This window comes from Aristolochia californica, unplaced genomic scaffold, assembly GCF_029961685.1.
Source record: "Aristolochia californica isolate CCGP_79_NKW_82.1479 unplaced genomic scaffold, dmAriCali1.0.hap1 SCAF_4, whole genome shotgun sequence".
NCBI lineage: Eukaryota > Viridiplantae > Streptophyta > Magnoliopsida > Piperales > Aristolochiaceae > Aristolochia > Aristolochia californica.
The window spans coordinates 34,131,686-34,146,828 of record NW_027182103.1 but is presented as its reverse complement, the minus strand read 5'-3'; the positions used below and the strand labels follow the sequence as shown (position 1 = coordinate 34,146,828).

Below are 15,143 nucleotides of genomic sequence, written 5' to 3'. Positions count from 1 at the left end.
CAATATTGGCTTCCAACCCTGACCTCTTCTGACAACAATCCCGAGTCCCATTCTCCAGCTTTGGCAACAACAGCAAGAGCCTCCTGGACTCCTCTTCCATCAGTGGCGAGAGTCTCTCCAACTCCCCCTCTTCCGGCTACAACGAGAACCTCCCCACCTCTCTCTCTTCCGGCTACAACGAGAACCTCCCCACCTCTCTCTCTTTCGGCTACAACGAGAACCTCCCAACTCTCTCTGTTTCGTCAACAGAAGCCTCCCGAGCTCTCTCTCCTTTCTCCCCGATTTTCCCTTTTCTGTTTATGCTCACACACGATGCCGCACTATGCGTCTACAGCTTAAACACAAAAAAAATAAGAAAATAAAAAAATAAAAAAAATTGGGCCCTCACGGGCTGGGCCCGCTGGTGTTGATTTTCAAAACTCCCCCTCAACAGCAGCTCTCATGCCTAGATCATGTATTATCAACACGGTCACGCCTTGTGACCTCCTTCTCTTCTGGCTTCCTTTCCCTTGATTTTCTGTCAAACGCATCATTAGAGCTACTGTTTTCATGGCCATCAAATAAGTTGGGGTTCTCACTTTTTCTGCCTCTAGTAGCAGATGAAGAATGCCTCCTCTTATCTTGTCTGTCAAAATCCCTACCATCTCCATGTGTCTTGGATCTATCTTCCTTGTTATATTTTTCCCATTCCCTTCTCAGTTGTTGCCGCTCTTTCTTTTCTCCCATCCTCGAACTCCCATATTAAAGGGGTTTTATTGATCTAAGTCCCTTAATTTTTCTCTTGGCTTAACAACTTGATCTTTCTCTATCTCCTTAAAATCTCTCACTTATTTCATGGAGCCTTTATCCCCCTTACCGATGTCTCTTTCCATCTGCTTAACATTTCTATTTCCCTTACTGTTATCATGGTGTCCAGTAGTCAATTCAGATTTCACAAGGGCTCCTCCAATAGCAGCATCTGAAATAGATTCAACAGCATTTGTTGAGATTTTACCTTGGGAACCTTTACTTCTCTCATCCTCATCCTTCATCTGGCAGTCATCGTAAACTTCAGAGACCCCACCTCTATGAGCAAATGGTCCTGCCTCTCCATTATTTACTCTTGATTTCTGGTTTTGTAGGATTCCTTTATGACTAACATTGCTTCTCTCACCATTCTTAGACATGTGACCTCCATTGGTCTCCTTGTTCAATGCCTTAGACACATCATCCTTTCTATGCTCAGTAAATTGAAGTACTCCAGAGCTATGAACCTCATCATCAAATTCATCATCATCTGATGCATAATTCCCAAGACCCAATACATCACCAGGAGAGCTAGAAACAAAATTTCCTTTTGAAGCTTTATCTTCAATAGCATCCTTCACTTGCTTAATAGCTATGACTGGGACTAAAATCTTTGCTGAAGCCTTTTGTGTGGGGACTGCAGGGGATGATTAAGATGCCGTATAGTTTTGATGAAAAACTATGTTATCAACTTCAATCTCTAGGCCATCCTCTTCATCCCTCTCAAATTCCTCTTCTCTTCCCCCTTTCTTCAACATATCATCACTTATTTGTTCAGTAGTTGTAACAGTGAGGGTTAATTCTTCTTCCCATTCTTCTTCCCCCATAACCAAGTGCCATTCTTCTTCCTCCATAACAAAATGTGCTTCAACATCCCACTCCTCTTCAATCTTCTCCCGAGATGTGTAAGTGGCAGTGTTACCTTCAACAGACTGTTTCTGGGACCAAAAATTTCTCGCTATGTGGTTCATCCTCCCGCAGTTGTAACACTTGACATCAAACCTTCTACTATTTTCATGATTCTTCGAAGCTCCCCCTTGATGAGAGCTTCCCTCTTCTTGGTAACTCTTCTGACGAGAGCTTCCCTCTTCTTGATGACTTTCACCATCCTTTCTAGACCCACTACCAGTGTACCATTTGACATAACCTCTGCTCTTGATAGTGTAGAGCGCTTCTGCCTCACCCTTCAGCGAGACTTCTCCCATTTGTTTAGCCAATGTTTCCTAACCAGCGAGTAAATTTTCAAACTCAACAAGTGATGGTGGAGTCGGCCATCCCTGTATAGTAGCAATGAATCCTCGATATTCAGGTCTTAAACCATAAGTGATTATCCTCTTCATCCTGGGTTCCCCAATGGGAGCTTTTGGGTCTAATTCTGAATTTTCCCGACATATCGACTTCATCTTGAGAAAATACTCAGCAATGGTCATGTCATGTTGTACCGTTCATAACAGCTCTTTGTCAAGCAGTTGCAATCTTACATTCTTCTTCTTTGAGAACAGTGCAACGTAAGTGTCCCATGCTTCCTTCGATGTTTTTACATCTTGAATGTGCTCCAACATTTCTTCTTCAATTGTGATCTTTAAGGCAAACATTGTTTTACCTGCTTTAATTTTCCATTTTCTCAATATCCCATTGGCATCCTCTGCCACTGGTTGGGTAGTTTCACTGCCACCAACAACCTCCCATAGGTCTTGACCTTGTAGGTAAGACTCAATACATGTTGACCACGTATTATAGTTTTTGCGGTTGAGCTTCTTGACTCCTCCACCCACATGAAGGCCATTCATCATGCTGGCACAACTTCACTCTACCGAACAACCTTAGATAGCAGCAACCTTGTAGAGTACCTTACTGCTCACACCTCAAGATAGCTTCACCTAAAAATAACGGTCCCTGACCGTCCCGCTTTGATACCAATTGTTGAATAAATTTCACATACACAACAATCAAATGGCTATTCTATTTAGTTCTTGTACTGAATACAAACTTCACAGTGGGCAAATACACATCCACAAAACATAAATACACAAATAGGGTCCATAGATACAATATTAAACAGAAATCAAACTTAAGAGAAAAAGGAACCTCCTTGCTGCGCACAACGACACAATTCTGCAGCAGCGTCACTTCTCACACTCTTCGTCCAGCAATGACAACGTTGGCTTCCAACCCTGACCTATTCTGACAACAATCCCGAGTCCCGAGCTTCGGCTCCGGCAACAACAGCAAGAGCCTCCCGGACTCCTCTTCCGTCAACTGCGAGAGTCTCTCCAACTCCCTCTTCCGGCTCTCCCCAGCTCTCTCTCTTCTGGCTACAACGAGAACCTCCCCAACTTTCTCTCTTCCGTCAACAAAAGCCTCTCGAGCTCTCTCTCCTTTCTCCCTGATTTTCCCTTTTCTGTTTCTGCTTACACACGTTGCCGTACTATGCGTCTACGGCTTAAACACACACACACAAAAAAAAAAAAATTGGGCCCACACGGGCTGGGCCCGCTGGTGTTGATTTTCAACAATATATTCTTTAACATAAAATACTGTGATACATATCTAACAACCAATAGGTCATGCGTGTAGGTTAATTTTAGTATAATCCTGCTCTCATCTAATGGCTTTTATTTAGGGTTACCTTTGTATTCGACCCATAGGGTGTTGTCCTAAAAGAGAGTAAGTCTGGTTTCCATTCATCATCTCACTCGTAATTCCTAAGAATTTTTAATTAATATGGTCTCTAATTTCAATACAATTTTGGTATCACTGTAGTAGATTCTAACAAAAAACTAAATTATTATTTAAAAAAATTGTTTGTTCAAAAAAATGGGGAGAGCACCCTAGTAGGTAGCTAACTTCCTCTTCCTCTCACACCATGCAAGGGAGGAGAGGGGTGACGCCTAGGGGTGGCATTGAATTGAGCTGAGCCCAAACCTGCCTATGTTTGAGTCGGGCTTGATTTAAATATTTCAAACTCTAGCTCGAGCCGAGTCTAGCCTTGAGCCTAAAATTGTAGTCAAGCTCGAGCTCAATAATTTTAACTGAGTTTGAGCTCGAGCTCGAGCCGAGTTTGAATTCCAACCTACATTTAAAATTTTGCATAAAATACATATCAAATAAATTATATATAAAATTATGCATACATTTTACATAAAATTGGGCATGGTCTCTACTTAAAATTGGGCATAACCTCTATATATTAACCCTACATAAAATTATCTACACACTCTACATAAAATTAATCATAAAATCTGCATAATTATACATAAGCTTTATTCAATAATCAAACACAAAAACATTCCTTTGAAAAACAACACTAGTTTTATCCATTTGTACTCAATCAGGTTGTTTTGTTTTAAGGACTGGAAAAGAAATCAGAGACTGAGAGTAAGAAATTGAAGAGGAAAAATGAAACATAAGAAGGCAAAATTGATCTCCACACCCGCCCCCTCCCCCCGTCCCCCCCCCCCCCCCCCCAAATCCCCATTTTCACTCCCTAATTCAAGGACTGGAAAAGAAATCAGAGATTGAGAGTAAGAAATTGAAGAGGAAAAATGAAACATAAGAAGACAAAATTGATCTCCACACCCCCCCCCCCCCCCCCCCCCCCCAAATCCCCATTTTCACTCCCTTATTCTTGACAAGTCGAGAACGAAAGATGAAGAGTCGAAGACACCTCCCACCTCCGCGCTCGGCCCCTCGTTAAGTTAACAAGCAGGCTCATGAGCTTTCGAACTGAACCATGGTTCGCTTGAGCTTGGCTCGTTAACTTAAACGAGCTTGGTCTGGATCTCAGATAAACCAAATTGAACCGAAACAAGCTCAAGCCACTCGCGAATTGGCTCGGTTCGATGCCACCCCTACTCCTCTCTTTGAGAACTGAGATTACGTTCTTATTAGAAGATCAAAAACAAGGTCCAACGAAATCACCTCTTAACCCATTTGCCTGTGAGGCAACTTCATTCATAATGCCACTTTTACAGTAAAAGGATGTTGACTCTTGATGATCCTATCTAGATCATGGCGGAGCAGAAGATTGTTCAGACACTCCAGAAAGTTCTTCAAAACATCTAGATATCATTGTAATTATTCATAGCCACTCTCGTTAAATTGAACATTTATTAGTCCACTTGAATATCAAGTTCTATTGCATTCTTAGAATTAATTGGGTTCTCTTCCAAGAAGACACCACATTACCACTTTCTATAGATAAATTATATTTTAGGAGAAATTTGTTGAAAAATCAGAAAAGTAGAAACTGGTTATAATATGTTCGTCTTTCTACTGATTATAGAAGTTACATGATAAGAAAAGCCTATTTGAGAGGGTACAAACGCATTCATTCAGTCAACATGAACTCAAGTACTATCAGACTGAAAGGCAAATGAACCTCAACCCTAGACACACCCTCCTTCGCCTCTGCCGCCTTCAGCACCTCTACCTCTCCCACCACCAAGTCATTCACCTCTTCGTCAACAACGCCCACGTCCACGTCTCCCTCATCAACATAGTTAGGATCGCCTTTGTCAATTGCGGCGGGCCATCGGAGAGCTCATATTTTGCAATGTCATCTGATTCTTCCTAGGTGTACTTGCCACCGTGGCCAGACTTGGGTTGTGAATGAGGTTGAGGCCGTCGGCAGGGGGACGCTCCATGCTTTGGATACCCTTGTCTCGAATCTTCTTCTCGATGTAATGGAGCGTATTGGGGTTATGAGTGTCAATCTCCACTTTCTCCATTTGCTTCCGATCTTCTTCGTCTCTGCTAAAAATAAGAATGTGAAATAGATATTCGGCTCCCGCCTTCGCACTGTCGCTCTCATTAAGTTAACGGGCTGGATTGTGAGCTTTTGAGCTGAACCATGGTTCACTCGAACTCGACTCGTTTAAGTTAACGAGCCTGATCTGAATCCTGAACTCAGTTTGAGATCTAGATAAACCGAATCGAACCGAGTTGAACTCGAGCCACTCACGAACTGGCTCGGTTCGATGCCACCACTAGTGATCTCCTCTCCCCTCAATTTTCCTCATGGTTGGGGAACCCTCCTATATATGCAAGGGAAGAAAGAGAGAAGGTCACCACTAAAACTTATTGAATCCCATTAAGCTTATTGGGTTCTTAACAAACACTCATTTAGAACTTGTTAAAAAGTTAATTTTAACTTAAAATGAAAATAACATATGTAATATCATATGAATTTTTTGTTAGATTTTCATAATCCCATTATGGATTTATTGTGTTAATTTGGTGTATTCTAATTAAATTATTCCATAAATATATTTATGTAATTAATTAAAATTTATTTTGTTAGTAGATTCTTATTAACACAAATGTTTCTTGGAGATTATAAAGTGCCTTATTTTTTCTCATTTGATTACCCTATTAGCACCTTCAGCTACAACATTTCATGAGAGACTTCACAAGAAAAAAATTTCTCACACAATGTTCACGCCAACTATTATTTTCTCCTTATTTTACCCATTACTTTAACAACTCCAATGTCGTATTTAAGAGAACTCTAATCAGGGAAGAGTTGTCTTCCAATTTAAAGTTTCCAATTTCAAATTTAGCCTTTGATCATAGTATAGGATTTTAACTACTCATGGGAATGCTCTTCTCTACTAAAAAATTTCTTCTTTAATCTTTCTTCTCCTTCTCAATTTTTCATTTTCTTATACATCTTTCGCTCTTCACTATTTCAAATTAAATGGCTTCCTTTTCTTCCAATGAGAATGCTTCCTCCTCTCTTTCATCTATGTTTTCTTACAAGCATAACTTCCTTGGTTGTTGTAAAGCTTATTGATACAAATTACACAGTTTCCGGAAGAACCAATGGACGAATTTCCTCATAAGCCAGGATCTACTTGGCCACATTGATTGTTCCTCTCCTTCTAGTCCATAGTACCAACGCAATGACATTGATTCACTGGTTGCTTATTACTTGGTTAAAGCTTTCTTACTTTGAGTTGAACGTGTTGTAGATTATTGCATGTGTCCTTATTACACTTAATAATTTTCATTATCTACGTGTTATCCACTGCTATATAACCAACCCACAAACTAAAAGATTTTTTTTCTTTGAACATCTATTACACTTCTATGTTACAAACCAAGCACCTTAAAGACTTGGGCTTAAGACCTCGCTACAAGACTTCCCCACGTCAACCATTTAGTGAAAGGTCCATTTTACTAACTACAAGGAAGCTTAGGAGAAGTATGATGCAAACCAACTCAAATGATTTTTATATTCAACGAATTACACTGCTATCAAAGTTTTTACCCTTAAAATAACATAGTAATTCTATCATTCGACAATGATGCTATGCGTCCCAATTTTGACCTGAATAATATAAAAGTCATCTAAAAATTACTTTGAACAAGTAAATTGCAATATGTATTCATAAGTTCTAGAAACTCTTAAAAAGGGAAGGAAATAAAAGGTGAAAACCACAAACTTTCTCAAGAGAGTAAGCCTAAAAGAAACACCTATATAATGCATCTGAAAGATACTTATAATGAGTATGCAATCTGATGAAATTAATAAAAATTTAAGTAGATTAAGCAAAAAAACAAAAAAGGTGAATAATCAGACAAAGCAATTGGAATGAGTCGAGGAGAATTTGATTAAGCGTTGTACCTTGGAATGGAATTGCAACAAGACAACGACGACATCGCCAGAGACGACGATGGAGACTCTGAGAGAAGCATTGGTGGAAGAAGTAATAAAGGATGAGGCGGAGCGGGGAATGAGTGTTGATGTCGAGGAAGAGGACGATGATGAGGCAAGGCTGCGGGCCTAAGTGATAACTTCGGCGTCCAAATGGATTAGGCGAGTAGGGGGAAATGAGATGAGAAGGAAAGAATGGGGAACGAGAAACATGCACAAGAGTCTAGCATGGATGTTTCGCCTCCTCCGTCGATCAAGATCGAACAACCAGAAACACGATTTCTTATGTGTCAATCAATCAATTAAAAATTATATTCAAAGTATAATTTCAATTCTCAATGATTTTAACAAAAAAATAAGTTTCCTAGAGAAAACCTTGTAATGTGATGGGAGCCTTTGTATGATATGCTACTCAGCTCATAAAGACTCTCGATCAAGGCGATGAATTTGAAAAAAATTGAATCCAATAATCTTATCACCCTTCATCTTGGAGCTTACTCAAATGTGATGGAGCACTTCACCCTCCCTCATTTTGATAATCCAATCGGTGAGAGAGGGAAAGGAGGGTAAACATGTTCCCCCTCCTATTGTTGGGAAGTGAAAAGGTTCAAACCATATTTTAATATTTTTTTAATTTTTGTATACCACAAGTAATGATTTAATTTAGCCTTAAATATAGTGCATTTTGTTGATCATATTTGTAAATAGGCAACTTTCATAAATACAACACCTAAAATGATCGGATTTGTAAATTACCCTATAAATCAATAGTTGGACACCTTTTCTATCAAATTTCTCCTCCAACAAGAGCATTGACACAAGTTTTTTTCTATTATTTATAAACCTTAGTCTTTGATTCTTTAGTTTATTTTCTGGCCGAATCTAATGGTTGATTTTGTGGTCAATTGGCTTAATGGTTTTTCATGGTTAAATTTGTGGTTCTACCCTAGAGGTCATTTGTTTTTTGTGCATTATGGACTAATCATGTTTCATGTAATTATGATAGAATGGATCCTCCAGTAAGTGTATATAGTCTTTGAATATTCACTTCTACTTACCTCCTATTCCATCACAAATTGTGAAGACTACTCCCTAGTGACTATGTTTATATGGAGAGACTGCATCCCGCTCGCATTTTGTGACCCTTAAGTGGATGGTTTTCTATTACCTTTAAGTCTTTGGATTTTTTCTACTTCTAAGTGGGTGGTTCTTTGTTGCCCTTAAGGTGGTTTCATACTATTTTTATTCAGTAGGATTTCAATGCCATCCTTGAGTGACAAGATTTCTACTACCCTTAGGTCATTGTAGCTTGATGTGTGCACTATTTGACCCAATTTGGGTTGTCTTCATTTGAAAGATTATATGTGATTTTCTCCCCATGTAGTCTAATTCAAGTTCTTACTATTTAGTGTCTATTATGTCTATCTTTCATTAAATATCATATATTATATTTTTCTAATGATGTCAACTATATATTTCTACCTTTTTTCCTGTGAGAGTCATTCTCTTACATCTTTAGTTGGTGTGCTATATATTTTAGTGAGATATGAATAGTCTAAAGTTAAATGTTTTTTATGTTCAAGTTGGGGTCAATGACGTTCTACCTAGTTTCAGAGGGAGAAATAGTATAAGTGTATTACTTTTGATGAAACTGACTTGGAGTCCTACAATTGCAAACTCAAGAATTGAAGTTACATAAAAGAAAAATTTGTCACACGAAAATTGCAACAAGGTAATCTATCGAGTTACTTATAAATAAGGGACAAAGGGGAGCAAGGATAATTTGTAATTTCATTATTATAACTTTTTAAGTTATTGTTATTTAGTATTATGAATTTTATAAGTTACCTAAAGTTATGTGAAAGTGTCGATAGAAGCACAAACAAAGACCAACTTAATATGTATGATTTCATACTTGTATTTGACTAAAAAATAGTAAAATATTTGTAAAAGATACTATAAAATTATAATATTCATAACCTAACAATGCGTATGACATACATCTAATTTTGGGTGTTAACCAATATTATAAGACCAGGTCTGGACTAACTTGTTGAATGGGGTTCATGTTATGGACTCAATAACACTGAGTCATCTACTTTACTTTTATTATTTATGTTGTTTTTAATTTTGAATTTTACTGATTTGTAATAAGACTTAAACGTAGGGGTAGAACTGGGTTTTATAACCTAACCTATGTTGATGTTAATTACCCTATTTAAAGGGTAAAGATGGAGAAATAAAGTTAGTTCGGAATTAGCATAAACTAGGGTAATTTAGGTTCTTGCTAGGCTCCCTATTCTAGGGTTCTTGGCGTGAACTCTCTTGGTGGTTTGCTGCATCCATTGAAGAGTCCTTGAGGAGATCGTGGGAGGAAGAGGAAGAGGAAGAGGAATCACCCTTCTCTTCCAAGTTGCAAGAGCAATCTACCTCTGCCACGAACCAACAGCAAGAGGAGGAGGTTTGCGTGAGCCTTATCATCAAAGGAGGAGGCTTTTGAGTCGCTGGTTGGAGAAGATCTTCAAGAGGTATTTCTGATTACCTTTTTCATGTTTGGAAAGGTCTTCTCTGGTCTCTTTTACGTATAAGATAGTAGATGCATGGTTTTAGGGATTTATACCTATTGACGTGAGTTATAAAATAGGGGTTTCATATCTGAGTGGTTAAACATTCCTTTAACTTGCTGGTTGCATCTATAATTGAGAAAAGGAAACTCCTTTTCAATCCTAATGTAAAAGGAGAAGTAGAAGAGAGTTCTTTTCATAAAAAAACGTGTTAAGAAACCCTCAAACAGTGCTCGATCCTTATTCAACTCGCCGAGTTACTAGATCCATGGCTAGGGACCATAACAGTTAAGCCTGACCCAATCCCTTGTATAGAAGAGGGCGATGAGAGGGAAAAAAAACTCTGTTGACTTAGTCATGTTTGTTGGTTTAACTAGTGAACTAGATGACTTTGTTGGGTAACTAGGACGCTATGGTGAGGGTGAAAAATTTCTTGTGCATCCTAAAAATGCTAACCTACAAGTGCAGAGTTTGCAGAATACCAAGGGAAGGGGTTTTGACAGCCCCTAAGTAGAGCGATTCCTCTTTTGTAGTAATCTTCCATGGAGATCAAGCACATGGACATGGAGCGAAGAATTGAGGCATGTTTGATCATGTCATCAAACCCACAACCAACCCTTATGCAGCCTGAAAAATGGCTTAGAACACCAATGGTTCCCTAATGAGGCTATCCTAAGTTGCCCTCCCATAAGAGAAAACATGCATCCCTCCACTAGATGGTTCACCAAGAACATTATCTCCCATATGAATCACAATGTACAACTACTAGAAAAGGACTTGATTGATAGTTAAGTACAGGAATTTGATGAGAGGATTGGACTTGCTTGACTATAAACCAAGGGAGAACTTTTGGCTGACAATGGTGCAATTGAGAATTTAGTGAGAGAGAGGTGGGTAGACATCAAGGAAAGAGAGGAGATGCAGTTTAGAGAGCCTCCACAAAGTAGGTGGTAATGCTCGCCAACCTGACTGACTCGTCTCAACCAGCTCGATCTTCAACAACCGGTCTGAGTCGACTCAGCCGAGTCAACTCATAATTTAAATAAAAAGTATACTAAGTTTCAATTTTTTTATTTTATATCAATGCTGCAGTTTGTCCAACATACGTTGCTACAACCCACCGATTCCCAGTGCCATGCTATCGCCCAATGGGCATGGCAGCATGCCCACTGAACGGGCACTGTAGCGTACCCAACGGACACGACCCTATGCTGGTGCCATTCTTTCCAATGAGCGCTGCAATGCTGGACCGGACTCTCTATTTTCGGCGCTGAACTTTGCCCAATGGGTTCTGGCCCGCCGATCACTGCTCAGATTCCTTCCGATGATAGAAAATGATGGCGGGCGATGCGCTGGACGTCGCTGCAGCTCACGTCCTTTTTTTCTTCCTTCTTGTGCACGCTGGAGGTCGTCTTCAACCTCCAATCACGCGTAGTGGAGGGTTCGGTTTTCACCGGTGGCCCTCTATCGAACGTCACTAAAGCGTTTCCCAACGGATGTTGCAACGCTAGCCTCCACTGTCGAACATCAGCCTCCGTCTTCCAACGGCGAACCCGGCCGAGGCACAACCTTGAGACAAATTCCATGGAGAAAGTCAACTTTTTTGCAGAGCGCCGGTTTTGCATAGAGTTGGCGCTCAGTGTTTCTCTCACAGAATTAATCTAGAAATCCTAATAATCTAATAGGACTGCTCTGATACCACTTGTTAGAAAACTGTAATCTTGAATCCAAAATCTTGAATTTACATTATGCCAAAATATAAGGATTCGGGATAAATACCTTGGATCCATTCCAAGCGGCAATCGATATAAACAAATTCTTGGTTTTGTGATCTTTCTCAACTATATCTCCTTAGTTCCTCAATGGGACCTTCGTCTCTCTTCCTGATGGGGAGAAGGGAAACTGTGTGATTTAGTATATATTGGGGACCATAACCATAATGTGTCTCCTTATATAGGGTTCCCATAATTCCCTATGGTATCTACTCAATTGGCCCATATTCCTTAATGGGCTTAACAAAATTAAATCACTTAATTTCAATCCATTCCATTAAATAGTAAATATAATTGAATAATAAATATGTTGCAAAAATTAGAATAGGAAACGTGAATTTCCTAACACTTTGAAGGAGAGAACTATACTAGCATGGAATGCTCTCCTTGAGGGTTTACAGCTTGCTCAATTAATTGTTGTGGCTGGATATGAGGATATTCTCCCAAGTGAAATGAAGAAGTTGATTATTGAGAGTGAAGCAATATTTATGAATCTCCTGAAAAATGGATTAGATGGTATAGAACCAGACTCTCTCCAAGTGTGAAGAGCTTGTTGAACAGGGTGCCTCCATAGGAGAAACCCCTGCTGCAATTATTAAGATGTGCAAGTATGCAATAGCTGTGTTATCTGATCTAGTTGCTACTCTCTCAGTTGTTTTTGACATAGGTGGAGTGCTTGAGGAAATATCTAGTGGAAAAGGCTACATTGACATGTCAACATTTGATGCAGACACATCATAAAAAATTAGTGAGGCAGCTCCTATTTCAGTAGTAAAAAAACATCTGAAGATGGCCAGCTTGTCATCCTTGCTGTTGGAGAGAAGGCGTTGTATGAGGAAGTAGTTCCTGCTTTCGATGTCATGGGGAGGAAATCTTTCTATTTGGGGGAGGTTGGTAATGGAGCTAAAATGAAGCTTGTGGTCAACATGATAATGGGCAGTACGATGAATGCTTTGTCTATTTCTCTACATCACTAGGTGGTCTTTGCACCAACTTCTCAGCCCAATTCAGCAACATCGCTGCTGCCAAGTCAGACCTCCAACATAGTTTGGTTGATATGATAAAAGATCATCCACAATGCCAATTGGCCGAGAAGACTATTGTGCCCTCTGCATTGTTTTTTATTTTTGTTGAGCCATAACAGCAATGTATGAACAGACAAGTCAAGGACCAATAGATGAACTTGGGCAGCCATCAGTAATAAGGAATCAGCTCAATCCAGTTATTGAGGTTACTGGGGATATGCTGCACTTTGCCAATGAGGCAGCCGTTGGGGTAGATCAGTAAGTAGCAGGTGATAGTTCAACTTTTTGTTTGGTTGCTTAACCATATTGGGTTGTGCTATAGTAAGTGATACTGGCAGAGTTAGATTATAAAAAAATAAAAAAATAATTAAAAATTAAAATAAAATAAAATAAAATAAAATAAAATAAAAAGTGTAAATTTTTTTAGCTTCTTGGGTGGAATGCACCGGTTTTGTTGTCTAGAGGGCTAACAAAGATATTGCGGATGCTACTTGGGAATAGATGGAACCGTTCCGCAAATAGACCCTACCTTCGAGCTTGAGGACAAGCTCTTTCTCCATGGGGAGTGTAATGTTATGCACACAATAACATTGCTAAGTTATTTAGAGTCTAATTAATTATTTTTCTTTACTTTACTTTGTTGAATTTATGGAAAAGTGAAATACTTAATTGACATCAATAACTTGTTTTAATTAGAGTACATGAACCTTTATTTATAATAGATGAAGGTAGTAGAGTCCAATTACAATAAAACTACCCTTGTCCCAATTACACCCAAACTCTAACACTTAAAGATAAGTCCTAACGTAATTAAATAACTCAATATAGATAAAAGACAAACATAACTCAAACTAAAACTCTTCTTTGATGTGACCATAAGATAAGATACTTTTGTGAGTCCTTCTTGATCTTCCAACTGATGTGATAAGGATGCCAGCTCATGGTAATCATTGTGGGTCCTACTTACGGGCTTGGGTCCATCTCATGGGCCTTCCTTGGTCGTGTGGCCCATCATATAATAATCTTAGATATGTGGGCCTTCCTTGGTCATTTGGGCTTGAGCTTATCTTCCAACACTCCCTCTCAAGCTGGGGGTGAGAGAACAACATGAACTCCTAGCTTGTAGCAAATAATGTATAGAATATTTTTGTATGAAATTGCACATCTTCCAATATGCCTTCATCTTCCAACATTCCCCCTCACGCTGTTGCGTCATTCCATGAGGCCCAACTGGCATAATATAAGTGAGAGTAAAAATCACTCCTACCCAGTAAGCCATTGCTTCATACTCAAGTCATAATGCTGGATGTAGGGTACACTCTGTCTTCTATCGGTAGTGTGTCTATCAGCATTGCTCTGAAGTGTCCACCACCATGTCCCTCCATAGGATATCGACTCTCAAGTGTCCACCACCATGTCCTTTTCTCTAAACCCTAAACCCTAAGTCTAGGTTCGTAGTTATTTTCTTCAGTCCCTACACCCATAGTTTTTTTTGAATTTTTTACTTCTATACGTAGTTTTTTATATTAAAAATTATATATTTATGGAAATATATTAGAGTTTAATTTCCAAATAAAACCTATTTGTTCCAATTGGAGTTATCTACAGAGAGATATCAATATTAGAATGAGCGAAGGTCAGATTGCAAAAAGGTTCGAGCAGTAGAAGAAATCTTCCGAATCTGAGGTATTTTTTGCTATCACGAACTAGACTTTATGTGGACAAATATATATATCAAGAGAAAGATCGGTAAGTCTATTATTTTACCAATTCAACCAATTTTTTATCTGAGTTATCTACTAAGAGTAATCAATATTTGAAGCAGCAAAGTCATATTAAAAAAGAGGTTCGAGCTGCAGTAGAAATCCTCAACTTTCGAGGTATTTTTTGCTATCAAGAAAGAGACTTTATATGGATAAGTATATATAAAAAGAAATACACGTAAGTCTATTTTCTAACCTATTCAACCAATCCTCAATATGATCTTTTTATAAGGAGATATTGATCTTTGAATAGTCATGGTCATTCTAGAAAATAGGAGAAACAATATTTAGTTTGGCCAGAAGACAAAGACCAAAATATATCAGATTATTTATCTTCTGAAAATTATATTTTATGAAGTTTAGTTATACCTGGATGAAATATATTTAAGACTACTTTCAGAATGAAAATATTTCATGTCAATCTGATCTATACTGAAAGATATATTCGAATTGGAAGAATCAAAGGTCATGCTGGTATTCTATTACATTGAAAATCCGAATTTATGTCCATTGTTTTGAGTCACTTTTTGAGTTGATATATCAGGAAAATATCTCACTTCTCCCTAGTTTGAGGG

At 38.7% G+C, this 15,143-nt stretch overlaps 1 pseudogene; it reads left to right on the top strand.

Moving 5' to 3' along the window:
- The first annotated feature begins 7,463 nt into the window (after positions 1 to 7,463).
- Positions 7,464 to 12,757, top strand: LOC137963243 (glyoxylate/succinic semialdehyde reductase 1-like; annotated as a pseudogene).
- Positions 12,758 to 15,143: the final 2,386 nt, after the last annotated feature.